Source organism: Eretmochelys imbricata, chromosome 6 (assembly GCF_965152235.1).
Source record: "Eretmochelys imbricata isolate rEreImb1 chromosome 6, rEreImb1.hap1, whole genome shotgun sequence".
In the NCBI taxonomy this organism is placed as follows: Eukaryota; Metazoa; Chordata; order Testudines; family Cheloniidae; genus Eretmochelys; species Eretmochelys imbricata.
Window position 1 is genome coordinate 6791803 of NC_135577.1, and position 20256 is coordinate 6812058.

At 48.3% G+C, this 20256-nt stretch overlaps 1 protein-coding gene across 3 annotated transcripts in view; it reads right to left on the reverse strand.

Moving 5' to 3' along the window:
- The window catches only part of LOC144267013 (uncharacterized), a 28368-nt gene extending 14267 nt beyond the window's left edge, over nucleotides 1-14101 (reverse strand). For 2 of the 3 annotated variants that reach the window (XM_077820628.1, XM_077820626.1), the window contains exon 1: nucleotides 4080-4205. The gene's annotated coding sequence lies outside the window, so the exon portion shown is untranslated. Of the gene's footprint in view, nucleotides 1-4079; nucleotides 4206-14013 lie in introns of those variants that run through there. The other variant, XM_077820627.1, reaches the window with a different exon arrangement.
- Nucleotides 14102-20256: the final 6155 nt, after the last annotated feature.

Sequence of the window (20256 nt, forward strand, 5' to 3'; positions counted from 1 at the left end):
CTATTTTGTTTAAATCATACCCCTCCACTGGAGACACCATGCCAGTGGCTTCTGAGACTCAATCTCCAACTCCACTCCTAAAGATACTGTGTCAGCCTGAACTAACGCTCTCACCCTACTTTTAGTAATTGGCCCTGCAGGTTTCTCTATCTTCATCAGTTTCACCATGCCAATAGGGATAGGAACTGATTCTTTGTCGTCCTCTAACACATTTTCTGTCTTTTCCAACTCTTCGATTCTTTTCAACAGCCGACCTTGGTCTGATTTGTAGCCGTCCAGCGATTTTAAGCTGGCATTCACTTGCTCCTGCGAACAACGTGCTTCCTCTCCTGCTTCCTGTATTTGGTACCTGCACCGTTTTAACGTTTTCTTTATCTCCTGCTTCTTTTGGAAAGTACTGACCGCTTCTCTGACGCTACATGTAGCCGATTTGTTAAATCCTGAATAACCTTTCCTCTCTCATCCAAAGTTTGCTGGACTTTTCTGAGTAACTCTAATTTTTTATTCAATTTCTTTCCCAGCAAACTACAAGCCACGAGCAGACATTCAACAGCTATTCCCTTCACCAGTTTAGCCTTTCTTTTTTTTTACTCTGTTTCTACATTAAACACCTCACTTATAAAACCCCGTGGGTTACAATGTTTAGAGATCATTTAGCTATTTCTCAGTTGTACTAAACCTCCTCCATGTTCCTGAATGTATTTTCTGGCAAAGTTTTTTAAAGCCGGACTGCAGGTAACTCCAACAGACTCTACTCTTGACCTTGCTCCACTCATCTTAACACGTAACGTAGAACTTATTTCAATTCTACAACTTCACTACTGATGAGCCTATGTAATAAACTATATAATGAACACTCTGCTGTTCTTTACTTTGAAACTGAAGGCATCTCTTCACAGAAACAACAGGAAACAACACCCTAAACTGTTTTTACACTTAGTTCAATAAGTCCCAAGTAAATGATAGAGGGGTGGGGGCGTGTTCTCCTTTCTTCCCTCGATGGCTTGTAGCTGTTCGAGAGGTCTCTTTCCCTCTGTCAGGGCCTGCCAAACAGCTGGGGGAAACTGAGGCAGACAGATCAGAGGTGCAGCCCGGGAGAGTTGAGGGGACTGAAATAAGGTAACTCGAAACATACAAGTTCTGAGTTACTGCAGCCTCTTGGCAGCAATTAATATATAGATTTATTAACTCCCCTGCCACCACTACTGTGGGTCATCGGGCCTGATGCTACTGCTAATATCTTATTGGTGCCATTCATTATAACTTCAACCTTCAACAAAGCCCCTTAAATGCATGTATCACTTTAAATAATAACACTATTACTCTTTAATCTTGCAAGATTAAATTCAAAACCTCTAAGCTAAAACTCTAAGTCTAACTACAGTACATAACAGGAAATTCTGGGATCGCTGCCAAGAAGCAGTCACAGAAAATCAGGTTCCTGTGTTCTTAAGAGTGAGTGAGTAAAACACACAATCTTGCTCTCTAATTCTAACTCTTCACTTATGCTTCAGGTGAGATTTCAGGAGGTCTAAAGAGGCCTGGAATCCCTGAAAATCCCTGTCACACACTCTTTGAGTGTCCTACCTGGCTCGCAAGTCTGTTGCTTGATTTAGGAGGTTAATAATACTAATTTGGATAGTACGGGTTTTAGGCTCAGCAGTTTGTTTGATTAGAAGATAATAAGGTTCTTGTCCCAAATTAGTATCCACAGAATTTACAAAGGACCCTAGGGGTATGATAGGAAGCTTACACTGAGACAGATATAGCCTTAAAGACTTTTTATTAAGATAAATGAAGTAGTAATTAAATGGTAAAATAGTCAGAGTTACAAAGTTACAATTGTATTAGTGCTATTCAAAAGATACACATGGTATTATGGTATTATATGCTACAAAGCTTTGCTTAATATATTCACACCCTTCCTTGATAACCCAGTGGTGAGAGACACAGGATCAGCCTCGCGTTTGGCAGTTCAGGTTCGAGTGAGAGGTGCAAAGCTTAGAAGACACTAGAGCTAAGAGCTATCGAAGCTAACTTAGAGTTTACTTAACTAATTTAAACTTAAAATTAAAAGCTAATACAGAAAATTAAGAACAAAAGCTTAGGGAAACCAAGTTTAGCCTAGTCCCCTTGGAACTTAGAAAGTTCTAAGAAAAACAAGTACAGCCTCTCTAGCAAGGCCCTCTTTTACAGGGCGCAGGTGTCTGAACCCTCCGTCTATGCTCAAACTTTATTTCCCACCCACAAAAATGTTAGGGTACACTTACTCCATGGGCTAGTATGTTTGTGTATATTGATGACATGTACATACATATTAATGACATTAGATCATATACACACATATTATTTTTATTCTCCCAGTTATTTCAGTTCTTTCCTTGTGGTGTACCTGTTAAATTTGAGGGTACAGACTTGGAAATCCCCTATGCCATTCTACCATTATCTATCTACCTAGGTGAAAGGTCTCAGACATAGATATGCTAACTTTGCCTTAGCTCAACATACAGGATATGGCCTGTAGGTCCCTTGCATTACAGCCAAACTTACTTTAAGTATTTGGTTTATTGTAATAGGTTTATAGATTTATATTAAACTATAAAAAAAGATTATATGTATATGTATGCAAGCAAGCAGGTTAATACTATAGGCTACACCCTCCTCCTCATTTAAAGCTGCACATTTACATAAACCATGAAAATATCATACACAAGTGGTTAAAATTGCTGACTTGCAATCCCCTTGAGGGATTTTAGCCCTATATTTTTCCTCCTCTTAAAAAGATGTAGAAGGCTAACATTCTTTAGAACCACTGTTGCATCCATGAGCCATTTATAACACTCAAAGGTAGTAAAATACACTGGCATTTTAGTCTATGATAGACCTTGCCCACCAACATTTCACAGCCACTGAGGCAATTTAGCCCCTCCCAGAGATCTAAGCTGAATCACTAGAACTGTGCTGATTCACATACACAAAAACAACCACCGACAAATTGTGTTGTTTTTCCAATCACAAAAAACTTGGGGGCTGCAACAACCATTTCCAATGCTTTAAAACTCAATGTATAGTCAATGCAGTAGCCTCCCTGAATTAAGCTGGCATTCAGTTAAAAAAGAGTTACTCATGATGTTGTCTGAGCAGAAGTTTGCTTTAGCAGCTTAACCTTTACCAATTTAAAACACTTTATTTTATCACTTTTGCATTTTGCTTAAAAATGCCTTTACGTTGAAGGTTCAAAGTTATTACCAGTTACAGAAACTACAAACCTTAAAATACACAAAAGAAAAAGAGAAACAAAGCATTTGTAAAAAGTTTTTTAAAATAGCAATAACCCTCAAACAAAATTGTTAAATGCTCTGATTTTTCAAATAAGAACATTAGCAGATGACTTTGCATGCTTAGCCCAATCAAACAAGCTAAAACACACTTGGACAACAATTGCTAGTTTGCCAGAATTTTCAGCTACTGAATACATACCTTAACCTTAACCAATTTTGGTCCAGTGATTTCTGATCCCACACTCCTCTAGTTTACCAGACACAATCGTAACACAATCCTAGAGTTATAGGATTTACAAATCTTATTTGATTAGATGCTTTCGAAATCACAGTTAAACCTCTCAGAGGTTAACAAAGCTAAGAACTTACAACTCACTACTTTTTTAGCTAAAACAAACTTAAAACTGTGGCTGGATGGAAAAACTTCCCCCATTGATTTCTGATTCCACATTCCTCTTGTTTACCAGGCATGATCTTGACACAGACTTTTGAGTTAAATTAGTAAGCCTGTTTGTTGGGAGTAACCCAATCTGTCTGTCTCCCTTTTGAACCGTTTCCCATTGGCATTTGTTATACGTGACTGGAACATTTTATAAAATTTTAGCAGTTTTCCCACAGTCCTGTACTGCCCCAGTTATTACAACAGGTGGACCTGTAATGTAGTATTTATTACCACAGTGCCTCAGAGGTTTACTCATGGACCACAACCCCATTCTGCTAGGCACAGCAGTGTGAAATGCAAGTTTGGATGTAAATATCACTAGGCAGAATGGCGACTAAAAGGAAATTAGTACGTACAGTTTTCTTTGTCTAGCCATGGACTCCAGTGGTTCCTCTTGCCATTGCTGAGTCCCTGAGTTGATTGGGTTTCTTCCTGGTGCTTTCTAGAGATTGGAGAACAGAAAGATTCTAATAGAGTAAAATACTTCTGTAACTCAGGAAACACCTTTCAAATACAGTCGGCTTTCAACCAATTGCACCAAAGAAATTATTTCTTCAGAGGCTTTCACGGGGAACTCTGAGCTTAAAGCAAACTCTATTGCTCTGTGTCTGCAGCTGCAGGGAAGAACTTCCCACTTCACTCACATCAGAGTCCTGAGCTCCTCCTCCTTTTTCAGCAAAAAATGATTATCAAAGGAGGAGAGTTCTTTATAGCTCTTTCCATTTTCAACCAGTCAGACTGAAGAAATTATTCTGCGGAGTCCTCACCAGGAAGCTTTAACCTTAAAGCAAACTCTACCACTCTGGGTCTGCTTGTTATAACAGGAACATGCTGGAGTAAGGAACTTCCCCTTTTTTCTCCCCCACTCAATGTCCTGAGTTACTTCTCCTTTTTCAGTAATAAGCAATAAGATATGGATATTCCAGCTTTCCCTTTTCAAAGTATATAGTTGGCTAGTGTAGAAGGGACTGACAGTGAGAGACAGAGACAATCCTTTTTTTGTTCATGTGGATTAAAGATTTGCCTTATTAGCTACTGCTTTGTAACTTTGTCATTTCTACAGTGTTATATTTTCTATTTTTACATGCCTTATCACTTTCTTAAAGTGTCCAGTTTGAGGTGCCAGACTTTAAGACAAATTGGAGAGGAGAGCAAAGAAAAAAAAATTCCTCATAAAATAGGCTTTCTGAAAGAATAAAAAAATCTGAAATGTTTGGTCTTCAGAAAGGGAGACTGAGGGGGGACCTGATAACAATCTTCAAATATGTGAAGGACTCCTTTAAAGAGGATGCTGATCAATTGTTCTCCTTGACCACTGAAAGCAGGAGAAGAAACAATTGGCTTAATCTGCAACAAGGGAGATTTAAGTTTGATATTAAGAAAAACTTTCTAACTATAAGGATAGTTAAGGCCCAGAACAGGTTACCTACGCAAGTTGTGGAATCCCCATCATAGGAGGTTTATAAGAACAGGCTGCAAAACACTGGTCAGGGATAGTCTAGGTTTACCTGGTCCTGCCTCAGCATGGGAGATGGACTAGATAACCTCGAGGTCCTTTCCAGCACTACATTTCTATGAGTGAATGATCTGAGAACTAAGCGGCCATCTCCAAGCTAGGCTCAGAAGCCTTTTGACTCATTGGCTCAAACATAACTCCATTGCTTCTATTGGCCAAGCTGATTGCACACACATTCCTCCATTCCCTTCCCCAAGCTTCCTTTATGCCACCATCCCATCTCACTCTATTTCAGGGACTCCCTACAAAGCCTCCCCAACCCTTCCCCCATATCAGGGGCCCAGTGTGCCACCTCACTTCCCCCTCAGCCACATGCCAGGGGATCTGTGTGCCTCCATTCCCCATACCAGGGTCCTCCATTGTCCCAGGCTCTGTGTGCCTTCCATGCCTTACAATTCTGCCCCACCATTCTTTCTTTTCCTTTGCCGTTAAAGGTCTGGTTGGCGGTGCAGCAGGAGCCCGAGGCTAAGGGAAGCTCCCTACCTGCCCTGGCTCTGCGCTACTCCCAGAAGTGGACACCAGGTCCCTGCAGCCCCTAGATGCATGGGCAGCCAGGGAGGCTCCGTACGCTGCCCCCGCCCTGAGTACCAGCTCCGCAGCTCCCACTGGCCAGGAAGAGTGACCAATGGGAGCTGTGGAGGGCAGCACCTGTGGGTGCAAAGGCAGAGTGCACTGCGCAGAGCCGCCTGACCACCCATGCACCTAGGGCCTGCAGGGACCTGGCGGCCACTTCCTCAGAGCCACGATAAGCGCCACTGATACCCCACACACCTGCACCCCAATCCCCTGGCCCAGCCCGGAGCCCCCTCCTACACCCAAACCCCTCATTCCCAGCCAGAGCCCTCACCCCCCACACCCCTCAACCCCCTCATCCCCTCTCCCACCCCCAGCCGGAGCCCTCATTTTCCCCACACCCCAGCCCGAAGTTCCCTCCTGCACCCCAAACCCCTCATCCCCAGCCCAACCCCAGAGCCTGACAGAGATTTCTTGCCCTGCAGGGGTAGCCTGTGAACTTTGAACAGATAAACTTTGCACAGATAAATGACCCAACGAAAACCCCAAGTATTTGGGGAGCTGAAAATAGAGTTTAAGGGGAAATTCTGACCACAGGTACATGAGTCAACCATAGAAATGTCCTGGCAACGAACTGATGTAGATAACAGGTACATGAGATACATGTAAGGCCAGCTTGCTTGCTTGCCTATATATCTTCTTATGGGTTTGGTTATTTGTTTTACTATAATAGGTTTATATTAGAGAATATTTTGGCTGTAACACAAGGGACCTGCAGGCCACATCCTGTACGTTGACCTAAGGCAAAGTTAGCATACATATGTTTGGGACCTTTCACCTAGATAGATGGTGATGAGCTAAAGCATACGGTCCACGTATGGCTGCGACCTTTCATATAGAGGATGGCTTAAAGCAGGTTGGCATACAGGCTTTCCTAAGTTCATACCATTTTAAACTCAACAGGTACACCACAACTTGGAAAGAACTGAAATAACCAGTTAGAACAGAAATAACAAATGTGATACCTAACCACAAAAGGGCTATGGTAACAAATTGACGTATGTGATAATAATTTGAGATCACTGATATACTAACCTATAGGAAAAAAAGACTCCAACATTAGTAAGGCGAGGAAATACAAATAAGGAAAAGGGGGAAAATCCCCTACTGAATATTCATCAAACATAGTGGCATCAGCACAATGTATTATAAAAGTGGCAACCAGCCTAGGGGCAGTAGGAGAGAGAGATGTAGTCCTTGGGAGGTGCCAGAGTGATGGCCACTGGTGATGAGGGGGAAGGTGATGGCGATGATGAAGATGATGGCTAACATTTCAGGTTGTTCTACAGGAGATGGTGTGAGTAAATGGACGTGCAGATGTATATTCTGTAGTGTATCTATCTTACTAAGTTTGGATGCTTGTGACTGTGCTAAATGTATTAATAAACTATATTTGTAAATATAGGAGTTCTTATAGTGTGAGTGTTGCAACTGTGCACATCAGGGCTATTGTAAGTAAAAACCTGAATGGAGGTGTAGTTTTTTCTTTATTGAACTCTGCATTGTAGAGAATTGCATAGAATTTCTATAATAAACAAATATTTAATGTACATGAAACACTGAACATGAACTTTAATGCACATGAAACACCAACTATGCAGAAAATCAACCATTGTTCCTTATATATTGTTCCCTCCATTGTCATTGTTACTAGGCATGTAAATAGCGTGTAAAAAAAGTAACCGTGTAACCTATTAAAATTCTATCGGTTAAATGTTTAACCAGGGAACTAGGGGTGCAGGGGGTGCTGCAGCACCTCCATGTTTTATGTGGGGCTCCGCTGCCACCCGAGGGCTCTGCTGCCACCCACGCCCAGCATCCCAGTGCACTTGGAGTCCCAGCTGCTAGCCCCCTGGGTGCACGGGGCGGCAGCTGGGACCCTGGGGCGCACGGGGCAGCAGCGGAGTTTAATCGTTAACGGAAACCGATAAGCATCAAGCTTATTGGTTAACCAGTTAAACTTTTACATCCCTAACTGTTACACATATTGATCCAGTTTTCAAAACAAAATTTGTACTTCTCTACTTTGGTACAAACACATAAGCACAGCGCCCCCTGATATTCCAGAGACATTTTCTCAGGCCTTTTCCTCACTGCTAAAACCAAGTGCCTTGGCCTCGGTGTGTTTTTACCTCAGAATAGCTCCCGCACCTCAAGTTACCCTGAAATTAAAAAAATAAATAAATCACTTTTAACAGTGAAGAAAAGGCCTAAGCACTAAATTTACAACGGGACTTAGGTGTTGTGACGCTGAGCATTGCATTGCCTATGTTTTTGGTGCCTAAAAAGTCACAGGAACACCTCTGTGATTCACAAAGCTTGAGTAAGAGACTTATGCTCCCTATACAATGAACAGGGAGAGAGAGGCACCACAGAGTGGGATCCATAAAAGCCAGGATGCTAGATGAGGAGCCACCTAAACTTGCTGATGGGAGACACCCACCAGAGGGGTGTGTACTAAGCCCCACTCCTCAGACACTGTTCATCCCCAAGTCCATGAACGGGAACCCTTCTCCTGGAGCCAGGTAGCCTAGAGGCCCAATCTGTTTCTTGTGAGAATGAGCTGGGTAGGTGCCTAACTGCACACAAAACAGCCAGAGGAGGAGGTAATGCCCACCTTGTAACTTTTAACCCAGGGGTTAAAGCACTGACATGAGATCTGGGAAACCCCTGTTCAAATATTTTCTCCCCTTCTGCCTGAGGAAGAAATTGATGCTGGGTCTTCCACATCCCAAGAGACACAACATCACAATGTTTTAAGTGACCTGCAAATATTTTTGTTGCCACCTATTGAATTGTAACCTCACACCTTTTCAAATATCGCAATCTGGTCTCATTAATATTAGTATCATAATATATGAAAAGTGTAAGAAGCAAAGCTATGTTTGTAAGTTATATTTTCCTGAGAACACATAGTAAAAGAAAAGGCTTATATCATGTGTGGTTAGCAAGCAGGGAGAGGTGAGATCAAAGGGGAATCTTTACAGTTAGAGCACCAAAAATATGGATCAACTGGTTAATTCTAATAGGACAAGAGAGCCACCACTTCATATGCATTGCTCATAGAGTGGATCACTGTACAGCTAGGCCAAAACCTTCTGTGTGCACAGCAGGATCTACCAGTGTAAGTGCGGGGGGGATGATCCTGCTGTTGTAGAAGCCAGGAAAGTTCCCTACACTACCCTGGTGGAATCAGACAGCAAAAGGATCCGAGTCCCCGCTCCCATTCCCTTTACATGGAGACCTGCCTGACCGCAAAGACTCCCCTTCCACTCTTCTGTGCAGACTCCTTGTAACCCCGACAAGGCTGGACCCAGGATTCCTGGGGGAGCTTAACCCGCAGTCTTGTTGTGCTCCCTTAGGACAGGCACTGGGGTGTCCCCACTCTGAGGTTCTCTCTCCACACCAGGTACTTCCCTGACCAACTGATCACTACATTTAGTTCAAACCAAATACAATTTATTAAACAGCAACTGTGAGAAAAATAAGGGAAAAAATAGAAAAGGTTAAAGGAACAAAGGACCCCACCATATGAGCATGGGGAACACCATAAACAGCCATAAACGTTCACAGTCTGTTTTTCACACATCCCAGGCCTCCTTCTCAGGCCTCTGCTGCACTGTGGTGATACCACAGGTCAGATACCTGCTCCGGTGGTGGCCACACGCCCTCAGGCTATAGGTGGCAAGACCCTTCTCCCCGTATTGGCCCTCCCATAGGGTTCACATTAGGGTTGCCAACTTTATAATTGCACAAAACTGAACACCCTTGCTCCATCCCATGCCCTTTCTCTGAGGCCCCACCCCCCCTCCCTCCGTTGCTCGCTCTCCCCCACCCTCATTCACTTTCACTGGGCTGGAGCATGGGTTTGGGATACGGGAGGGGGTGAGGGCTCCAGCTGGGGGTGCAGGCTCCAGGATGGGGCCAGAAATCAGGGGTTCAGGGTGCAGGAGGGGCTCCAGCACAGGCGGGGGTGCGGGCTCTGGGAGGTGGCTCAGGGCTGGGGCAGGGGTGCAGGCTCCAGGAGGGAGTTTGGATGCGGGCTCAGGGCTGGGGCAGGGGTTGGGGTGTGGGAGGAGGTGCAGGCTGTAAGAGGGAATCAGGGTGCAGGAGGGGGTTCCGACTTGGGGCAGGGGGTTCGGGGTGTGGTCTCTGGCCAAATGGCATCTAGCTCAGGCGGCTCCCAGTTGGCCGTGCAGAGGGCTAAGGCAGACTCCCAGAAAGCAGCTGCCATATCTGGATCCTAGGCAGACTGGCGGAGGTGCAGCCAAGCAGCTCCACGTGGTGCGCGCTGCCCGTGCCTGCAGGCACCACCCTGCAGCTCCCAGCCAAAGGGACCTGCAGAGGCGACACTCAGGACAGGGGCAGCTCGCCCCGATCACACCTGCGCCTAAGGGCTGCAGGGACATGCCAGCCACTACCGGGAACTGCGCAGAGCTAGGGCAGGCAGGGAGCCTGCCTTAGCCCTGCTGCACCGCTGACTGGACTTTTAACGGTCCGGTCAGCAGTGCTGACTGGAGTTGCCAGGGCCCCTTTTTGACCGGCTGATCTGGTCGAAAACCGGACGCCTGGCAACCCTAGTTCCCGTGCCCTCTCCAGTCTGGCAACGTCTCCCTGCACTGGGCCCTCTGCCCAGGATTCCCCTCTCACTCTCCCCAGCTGCTCACCTCATTTGGCTGCAGTGTTACTTGTGGTTCAGCCAGCATCTGCTATCCTGACTCTGACCCCACAGCTCCCTGCTGTAGCTCAGCCCTGGCTCACCATGGGCACAGCTGGTCTGTGCTGCTTCAGACCCCTACCTCTGGCTCCTCTGCCTCCAGTTCAACCTGGCTCCTCTGGCTTAGTGCTGCTGCACTGCCTTCAGCCCAGCTCAGGCTGCTGCTCTCCTTAGCTATGCCCTGATCTGGCTCAGGCAGCTCCAGCTCGCATAGAGGACAGGCCCTCGAGTTCCTGACTCCCTCACTGGCTTGCCTGCCCTGTCAATCGGGCTGACCTGGAGCACTGCCCTCTCCCCATTGGCCCTGGGGACTGTCAGTCTCAGGATCCTGAGTTCTCGTCAGCCCCCCGCCCCTTTTTTATATTGGGAGAGGGCCAACCAAAAAACCCACTAATTTTCAGTAAGATGCCAAAAGCCCCATTATACATGACATGATGAGGCCTTCATTCTCCTGCTCATGAAAGATGTCCTGACCAGTGCAGGGCAGAGAGAAGGAAAGAGATCGCCTCAAAATTTAACCTTTAACCTTATATTTTAATTTATTGAAATTTTCTTGGGTCAAAATTGATACCTGTGAAATATTGCAAATGCTTTTCTACAGGGGACAACAATCAGAAGAGCTAAGATGAGTGCTCCACTGCTTCTCCCCTTCGCTTTGGACTTAAAAAATCAAATGTGGATGGCACCTGGACTGTACAAAACTTTAAAAATGTTGAAAACAAGTAAAAGCCCTGATGATTAATAGTTTTTAGGGGAAACACTCCTACAATCTTCTATGATGGCCCTGTCAGTGCAAAACTAAGGCCAATTCTGAAAGAGAGCATTCACACAGAGGTGTAAGGCATTGTAACTTATGTTCACTAATGTCACACCTTTAGTGTCACACCATGTAGACTAGCCTTTAATAACTTAAAGGGAAGGAAATAAGTGAAATTAAGGGAGGAAAAAATCTCTATTAATGCTTTAGTTTAAAATGTTTTAACTGTTTTTTCCTGATACCCACATAACTGGGCGGCTGCAGGCATTCAGACGCAAATACATCTGATGGCAAAGGAGCAGTGTTAGCCACATAATCAGTATCAGGGTTGTCAAGTTCTGAATAATAATGGTTCATTTAACATCTGTGTCCTAGGTGCTAAGAAAAGGGATGTTTTTAATCACATGCATTACCTATCCCACTGTAAAAACACAAAAAGAAAAGGAGTATTTGTGGCACCTTAGAGACTAACCAATTTATTTGAGCATAAGCTTTCGTGAGCTACAGCTCACTTCATCGGATGCCACGAAAGCCTGTGCTCAAATAAATTGGTTAGTCTCTAAAGTGCCACAAATACTCCTTTTCTTTTTGCGAATACAGACTAACACGGCTGCTACTCTGAAACCTGTAAAAACACAGTGGACCCAAAGCACTTTTAGTTTCACCAAAAGACAAGCTAGGTGATATCACCACCATGTCCCGACCCAACCAATGCAAAAAAGTAACAGTATATTCATTGTTTAAAAAAATCCTTGACTTTAGCAGTAAAGAACAATAAACTTGTCAGAATGAAGAACATCACTGAAATGTGCCATAACAAAATATACATAAAAGACAATGAAATTAAAATATGTAATTAGAAGAATAAACAGTTTGGTACAAAAATTAATATCTATGTATGCAACAAATGAAGTAATAGTAGAGGAAAGTGTAAACTTCAATATTTGCAGGATGGGGAATTACTTAGAGAAATAAGAATTTTTAATAAGTTTGCAGTTACAAACAGGGGGAGGAAAACACATTACCAGAAGTCCAAAATGGTGTTGAATGTTGTAGGAATGTACAACTTTTTTCAGTATATGGAATCTTTGGGATAAATACAGCAAAAGCATGAAGCTAGTATGCCCTAAAGGCTCAGAAACAAAAAGGCAAATTAAAAGAACCCAAAATGTATGTATGTGTTTAACTTCATGACTTCTGGGTGTATAACTCATGATTTTTGAATGCTTGTGGTTGTCAGTCTATCTTGGGGCTTTATACCTATATTTAGTAAAAAAAAAAAAAAATTACAGTAGAAATTTGCCTTTGAGAAGGATTTACATAAGATAATTTTTAGATATATAGGGCCAGGTATTTAGATGACTAGTGGGATGTTCAAAAGCATCTAGGTGCTTTCAACCTTTAAAAAACTGGCTTTTAATAAATCTTTGGGAACCAAATTGTACACTCCAGTGGTGATGTGAAATAGCATTAGGGTTCTGGATAAAGAGACAAAGTAACAGTTGACAAAGGCCATCCCCATTGGCAGATCAAAGGAAAGTGAAGAAGTTTGGACAGCAACCCAGAAAATCAGTCCACCTTGAAGTCCTCTGTTCCCACAGCATTAAACTTGTATATCAATAAAAAGATTAAAAACAAAAACGTAGAATGAAAATCTAACACAGCAAGACAAACAGGAAGCACTATACTAGAAACACCGTGAGATATGACTGCTGAAGCTATGAGCACCTATTAATATGACCAGTGATTATTTCCTATTAAAATATAAATAGCACAAGGGCATCCAGCGGCAAAATGCTAAGGAAGGTAAATGGGGGGATGCTCAGAGCCGGCAAACACTGGATAAATCGGCGAAAGGCGGGAAAGGCCGCGTACGGCGGGGGACTCGGGCAGGGCAAGTCAGAGCAGCAGGGAGGTGGCACTTGGGGCGGGCTCGGAGGCTTTGTGTAGACACAGGAACCGAATCCGGATTGTTTTAAACACGGAAACCAGGGCGCAGCAGTAGCGCCTCGGGGGGGTGGATGTTGCAGGGGGGCAGGTCTCCTTTAGCAGCTGGGGACAACCTGCCCCGGCCAAGCGCGGGGGGCGCTTCTCGGGGAGCGGGTGCTGAGCTGCGGCCCCCGGAAAGGGGGGGAGCCCCTCTGCCCCCCACGCCCTGGGACTGCGGCCAGGGCAGATGTTCCCCCTCCCCCGGCGACCTGCTAGTCGCCCCGCCCCCGCGCGGGGGTCCCCTCGGCCACTGGCAGGGAGCGCCCCGGCCCCCCCAGCCCAGCCGGGCGCGGGGTCACCCCAGGCCGGGCAGCGGCCGCAGCCGGGGTTACTCGGGGCGCCCGGCTCTTAGGCGGAGCAGGACGGAACCGGCCCGGCAGCGCCGGGAGTCTGGCCGCGGCGTGCGACGGGAAACCGGCTGCTGAGGGGAGCGGGGCGCCCGCCTGCCCCTCCCCCCCCTGCCCCTCCCCCCCCGTAACGGCCGCCGCGCCCGCCTGCCCCGTAACGGCCGCCGCGCCCGCCTGCCCCTCCCCCCCCGTAACGGCCGCCGCGCCCGCCCCCACCGCTCCCCTCAGTAACCGCCACGGCGCCCGCCTCCCCGCGGCCCGCTCTGGAACCGCTGCGGCGCCCGCCTCCCCTCTGCAGCGCCAACGACCCCATGCAGACAGGGCGCGTGGCATGGGGCGGGGGGGGGGGGATGGGAAACCCGCCCCCGCCAGCCCCGCCCCGCGCTCTCACCGGCAGCGCCGCGCGGCCAAGTCCCCGGGAGCCGGGGACCGAGCCTCCCGCCACCCTCCTCGGCTTCCCCCAATCAGCAGCCGAGAGGAGACTGGAATGACAAGCCTGCTAACCAATAGCAGCGTTCTACGGCCCAGGCATCGCCGCCCCGGCCGGGGTGAGGACACGTGCCTCGGACAGCCGGACACGCCGCGCCCCCTACTGGCCGGGGCAGCGAGCCGCGCGGGAAGCTCTCAGCGGCCTGCACGGTCCGTGTCCCCCCAGGCTGGCGGGAGGGGGAGGAGAGGGCATAGGGCAGTGTCCTGGGGGGGGCTGGGAGTGTGGGAGGAGCAGGTGGGGGGAGCAGCCCCTGGGGCAAGGATCCTGAGGGGGGGGGGAGCTGCAGAAGGGGGGTGGGGGGCTGGGATCAGCGAAGGGGGGCTTGGGGGCGCTCAGAGCAGCGGGGAGCCCCGTCACCTCTCCTGGGGAAGAGACCAGGGACAGACCCTTCTGGTCCAGAGCCCCCACGGCCCCTCGCACCAGGACCAGGGTGGGGCTGTGCCCTGCTGCCTCTTCTGCCAGCCGGTGCTGAGCCAGCGGGGGATGAAGGCTGTGCTGCGGGCCACGGGCTCCAGTGCCCGCCTCCCCCCACCCCCGTAACGGCCACAGCGACCACCTCCCTCTTCCCGCATCTAATGGCCACGGCAAGAACTTCCCCTGTCCCCCTCTGTAACGGCCACAGCACCCCCTTCCCACAACCAATGGCTGTGCCGCCCTACCAAGAGGGTGGGGGGGGTCACCTGCCGCCCGCTGTGCGGCACCGAGGTCTACTGGCCCCACACGGCCTGTACTCCAGCACAGCACAGGCTTCAGAACGGGCTCGCAAGCCAAGTACGCGCCCAAAGTCCACGCCGGACTTTACTCCTGACAGAAGTCTGTGCCACTGCGCAGGCACAGAATTCATGTGGCCCGCAGTTTTCTGTGCCTCCCCGTGCAGAAAAACGCAAAAAAAATCTGCCAGGGGACACGCGTCTCTTCCCCGGCAGCATGTCAGTTCCAGCGTTCCTGGAGCAGCCTCAGAGACAGGGGAGGGGGGCTGGGCATGCGTGCCTGCGTGGTTGGTCACCGTGGGGAGGCAGAGCGGGGCTGGATATACGTGCATGCCAACGAGAGAGAGAGAGAGACTCTGTCCCTCTCGTTTGCTACTGCAGCTCACTGGCATGGAAAGGTAGGGCTTTTTATTATGCACAAGGCCGGCTAGAGGCAGAAATGTAGCAGCCTGCCAGTTAGTTAATTGGTCTCATATTCTGAGGCACAAATGTAGCAGCCTGACTGTGTCCTAACAGTTAAAGTTGCTGTTGATGGTTAATTGATCTCATTCTCTGAGGCAGAAATGTAGCAGCCTGTCTATGTAGTAACATTGTTAATGTTCCTATTGTTAGTTAACTGTTCCCATTCTTAGTCAAGTCCCCCAGAAGCTTTAAAACTGTGAAAGTTTTAAGGCCCCTACATTCCCAGAGTGATGTAAAGGAGCCCATAGGCGGCAAGTTTTATGGGCCTGTGGTGCCCGTGCTCCACCAATATTCAGGAACATGGGCCCAGCTCCACCAATGTTTGGGCTCATATTTTACGTACATTTTGATGTGAACAATATCTCTGTTCATAATTGTCCACTGAGCATCAACTTGAAAGGCATGCTTAACCTTATTTTCATAGGCGCGGGAACTAGGGATGTGGAAACATTTTACACAGGGTCCCAGCTGCCGCCCGGAGACCCACTGCCAGACCTGTGCCCAGGGCTCGGCTGCCAGCTGGGTCTCCACTCCCGGCCCCACACTCAGGGTCCCAGCTGTGGCCACAGCCTCATCCCCCTTTCTCCTGTCTGGGTCCCCCTTCCCAGAGACATGGCCCTGCTCCCGGCCCCAGCTGTGGGGGTGGGGTGGACAGGGGTAAGGCTATATATCGGCTTACAAAGCAGGTGTGGGGGACTGTAGTGGGGCAGCTGCCCCACTCCAAGGTAAAAGGAATTAAGAGCAACTGAGGGAGGCTGGAGAGGTAGGTGGCCCCAGGTGTGGCTGTAGTGAGACCGGCTAGCTGCCTGGGAGCGAGGTACCTGAAGCAGAACAGGGCTGGGGAAAGGCAAGAGGAGCTGGGGAGCTCCAGCCTGGCAATTCCCCAGACTGAAGGCCTTGTTGAAGGCCTACAAAAGTACTGGGGCTACAGAGGTGCAGCCTGGGAATTGGCAGAGGCAGCTGGTCCTAATCCCCCTTGCCAATAATGAGTGGCCATTACAGACTACAGTCTGCCCCAGTGAGAGGGGGCTAGATGATGACTGGCAGTAGCCACTGAGGCAAGGCAGGCACAGAGCGTTGGGGGTCCCCCTGGGAAGGAAGACCCAGAGTGTGGGGGTACTGCTAGGGCAGAACACCGAGGTAAAGGGGCACTGGGGTCCGGTAGGGACATGGGGCCTGATCAGGCGAGCCACTGGCCAGCAGAGGGCGCTCCGAGGCAAAAAAAGAGCTAATTCCCAGACAACCAACAGGAGGCACCGTACCGGTGAATCAGTGCCCTGCTACAGGGACAGGTCTTGGACCCATTCTGGCCACCACCAAAAATTATACAAACCTGGAGCCCATGAAGGAGCCTTATTATAAATGGCTGCTTGCCTATATATCTTTTCTTATAAGTTTCTTATTTTTTTATGGGTGTGATTATTTGTTATATTATTATAGATTTATATTAGAGTATATTTTGGCTCTAACACAAGGGACCTGCAGGCCACGTCCTGTTTGTTGACCTAAGGCAAAGTTAGCGTACATATGTTTGGGACTTTTCCCCTGGATAGATGGTGATGAGCTAAAGCATAAGGTCCATGTATGGCTGCGACCTTTAACATACAGGATGCGTTGAAGTAGGTTGGCATAGGGGCTTTCCTAAATTCATTCCCTTTTAAAATTAACAGGTTAAAATTAACTGGTACACCACAACTTGGAACTTGGAAAGAACTGAAATAACCGGTTAGGACAGAAATAACAAATGTGATACCTAATCACAAAAGGGCCATGGTAACGAATTGACATATACGATAATAAGCTGTGCTCACTGATATACTGACCAATAGGAAAAAGACACTCCAACATTAGTAAGGCGAGGAAATACAAATAAAGAAAAGGGGGGAAATCCCCCTACTGAATATGCATCAAACATAGTGGTGTCAGCGTAACGTATTATAAAAGTGGCATCCCAGCCTAGGGGCAGTAGGAGCAAGAGATGTAGTCCTTGGGAGGTGACAGAGTGATGGCCACTGGTGATGAGGAGCACAGTGATGGTGATGAGGAAGGTGATGGCTAACACTGCAGGTTGTTCTACAGGAGATGGTGAGAGTATATGGAAGTGCAGAGGTACATTCTGTAGTATCTCTATCTTACTGAGCTGGAGTGTTTGTGACTATGTTAAATGTATTAATAAACTATATTTGTAAGTATAAAAGGGTTCCTATAGTGTGAGTGTTACAACTGTGCACATCGGGTTTCCCAACTATATAATAAATACTGGGCCTGATCTTGGGGCAAGAACCCGTCAACCCTCAAAGTGATAACTGGGGATTCTTAAGTAATCAGTATAATTAATACACAATCTAAAGATGAGGAAACAAGTAGTAGTTACAAGCACTGTTACGGCACAGCAGGAGCTAGCCCAGAAGCTGTAGTAGAGAGAGCCTGGAACACTGGGCCTGGTGCAAGAGCTGAGGCCTGAACCCGGCACCCCCTCCCGCATCCCAACCTTCTGCTCCAGTCCTGACCCCCCTCCCACATGCAAATTCCCTCCTGCACCCCACACCCCCTCCTGCACCCCAACCCCCTGCCCCAGCTTCGAACCCCCTCCCATTCTCTGAACCTCTTGGCCCCAACCTGGAGCCCCCTCCTGCATCCCAAACCGCACCCCAGAGCCCATACCCCCAACTGAAGCCCTCCCCCTCACACCCCAATCCCCTGCCCCAGCCTGAAGCCCCCTCCCACACTCCAAACCCCTCAAGCCCAGCCCATATCCCCCTCCTACACCTCAAGCCCATCATCCCTGGCTCTACTCCAGAGCCTGCACCCCTGCCAGAGCCTTCATCCCTCCTGCACCCCAACCCCCTGCCCCAGTCCAGTGAAATGAGTGAGGGAGTAAGTGAGTGAGGGTGGGGAGATGGAGAGAGCGGGGACGGGGCCTCGCAGAAGGGGTGGGGCAGGGGCAGGGCAAGGGTGTTTGGTTTTGTGCGATTAGAAAGTTGACAACCCTAGAACCCCTATGAACACATCTCTGAGTTTTTTGTTAACCAAGAACAGACAGTCATGAGAGGACTTCAGTTCGCCACTCCAGGCCAATGGGGGCTGCAGGAAGGGCAGCCAGCACATCCCTCGGCCCGCACTCCCCATTGGCCTGGAGCAGCAATCGGCCAAACCTGCAGACGTGGCAGATAAACAAACGAGCCCAGCATGCCAGGGGCTTTCCCTGAACAAACAGTGGACCACAGTTGAGAACCTCTGTCTTAGAGGCACCTACAGATGGTGTTAAATTTTCCCAGACTACTGGATGAGGGCTTAAGCCAGTTCTATTTTGTATTGTTAAGAGGAACCCCTAGATACTGAACCTATCCCCTGTTGCTGCTGGCTCCCCCTGGCAGAAGGGTTGCATTGGGCTCCCTCATCATAAAAGGGCAGGAATCTCTGTTGGGTATATTGTGTGGGGCTCCCTTTATATAATGAGGACACACAGATTGTCCTTCGTGTGAGGAAAAAAAAAGATACGGCTAGTTTCCTACTAGAACGCATCAAGGGAGGCTAGGCCAGGCTAGGTAAGACGTTAAAGAAATGGAGGCTCAGGTGATCTTCAGTGAGTTCTACCTGTCCCAAGAGTAGGAGAGAAGATTATGATCATCAACAGATGGCTCAGGCAATGATGCTATAAGGAGGTCTTTGGGATATTCGACCACTGGGAGGAATTCACGGGCAGAGGACTGTTCTCCTGGGATGGACTCCACCTGAATAGGGAGGGAAATAGACTTCTGGGATGGAGGTTGATACAACTGATTCAAATAGCTTTAAACTAGGAATTCTGGGGAGACCGTTGGGATCTCCACACCCGAGTCTAATACTAGTGGGAGGAAAATCAAGTAAAAGAGGATACAGCAATGGAGAAAGGAACAACAAAGGGGAAGAGAATGGACATCAAGAGGAAAGGTAGTGCCAATACCAATGATACTAACAGTCAGGTAGATGATACTGGCAGTAGAATGATTGTTCCTAATCAGGTGAGGAATCTGGGCAAAGCCAAGCAGAAACCACAAAGATGTCTGTACACAATGCAAGGAGCCTGGGTGACAAAACGGATGAATTAGAACTACTGACACAGGAAGGGAAACCAGATATTACAGGGATAACAGAAACATGGTGGACTAGTCGTGAGTGGAGTACAGCTATTGAAGGGCATGTGGCATAGGTCCTGACTCTCTGGACCACCCATGGGGAAACAATGGTGGGTACTCAGCACCTACTGGCAGCCCCGCTGATCAGTTCCTCCCCCTCGCCCCAGCGCCTCCTGCCCACACGATCAGCTGTTCAGCAGCGGGCAGGAGGTGCTCGGAGGAGGGGCAGAACATGGCAGGAATAGGCTGACTGGGGGCAGGAAGAGGCAGAGTAGGGGTGGGACCAGCTCTGGGGCAGAGCGTGGATCGAGCACCGCGTGGAAAATGACAAAGTCAGCGGCTGTGGTATGTGCTGTTCAGGAAAGACAGAAATAAAGGCAAAGGTGGTGGAGGCGCGAGGGCACAGCAGGCTCAGAGGAGGGGGTGGGAAGGGTGGTGAGGGGAAGTACACAGCAAACTAGCGCTGTAAATTTAATCTGGATGTGGGAGTGACCTTTGCATCGCACTTTCATGTCATTAGACAAGCTGTCAGATACTTTTCACAGGCATTTTAGCCATCAGGATTACAATACACAAAGGGGAAATGATCGTCATTTTTCCCACTGATCTTGTGCAATGACCAACTGACTGATCTTCCCATCACCACCCAAAAAAATCCTGTTGATAGGGCAACAGCATAGGGGAGAACAGAAGAGGCAGGGTGAGCTGCACAAACGCCACCGGCCTGGGACAAGCTGTGGGATAACGTGAACACCAAACTCTGTATCCAGTGCACTTCAGCCCCTAAAAATCAGTGTAGACCCACTGGCTTCTTCAGGCTCCTCAGAAGCAACAAAAGGAAGCAGAAAACCATC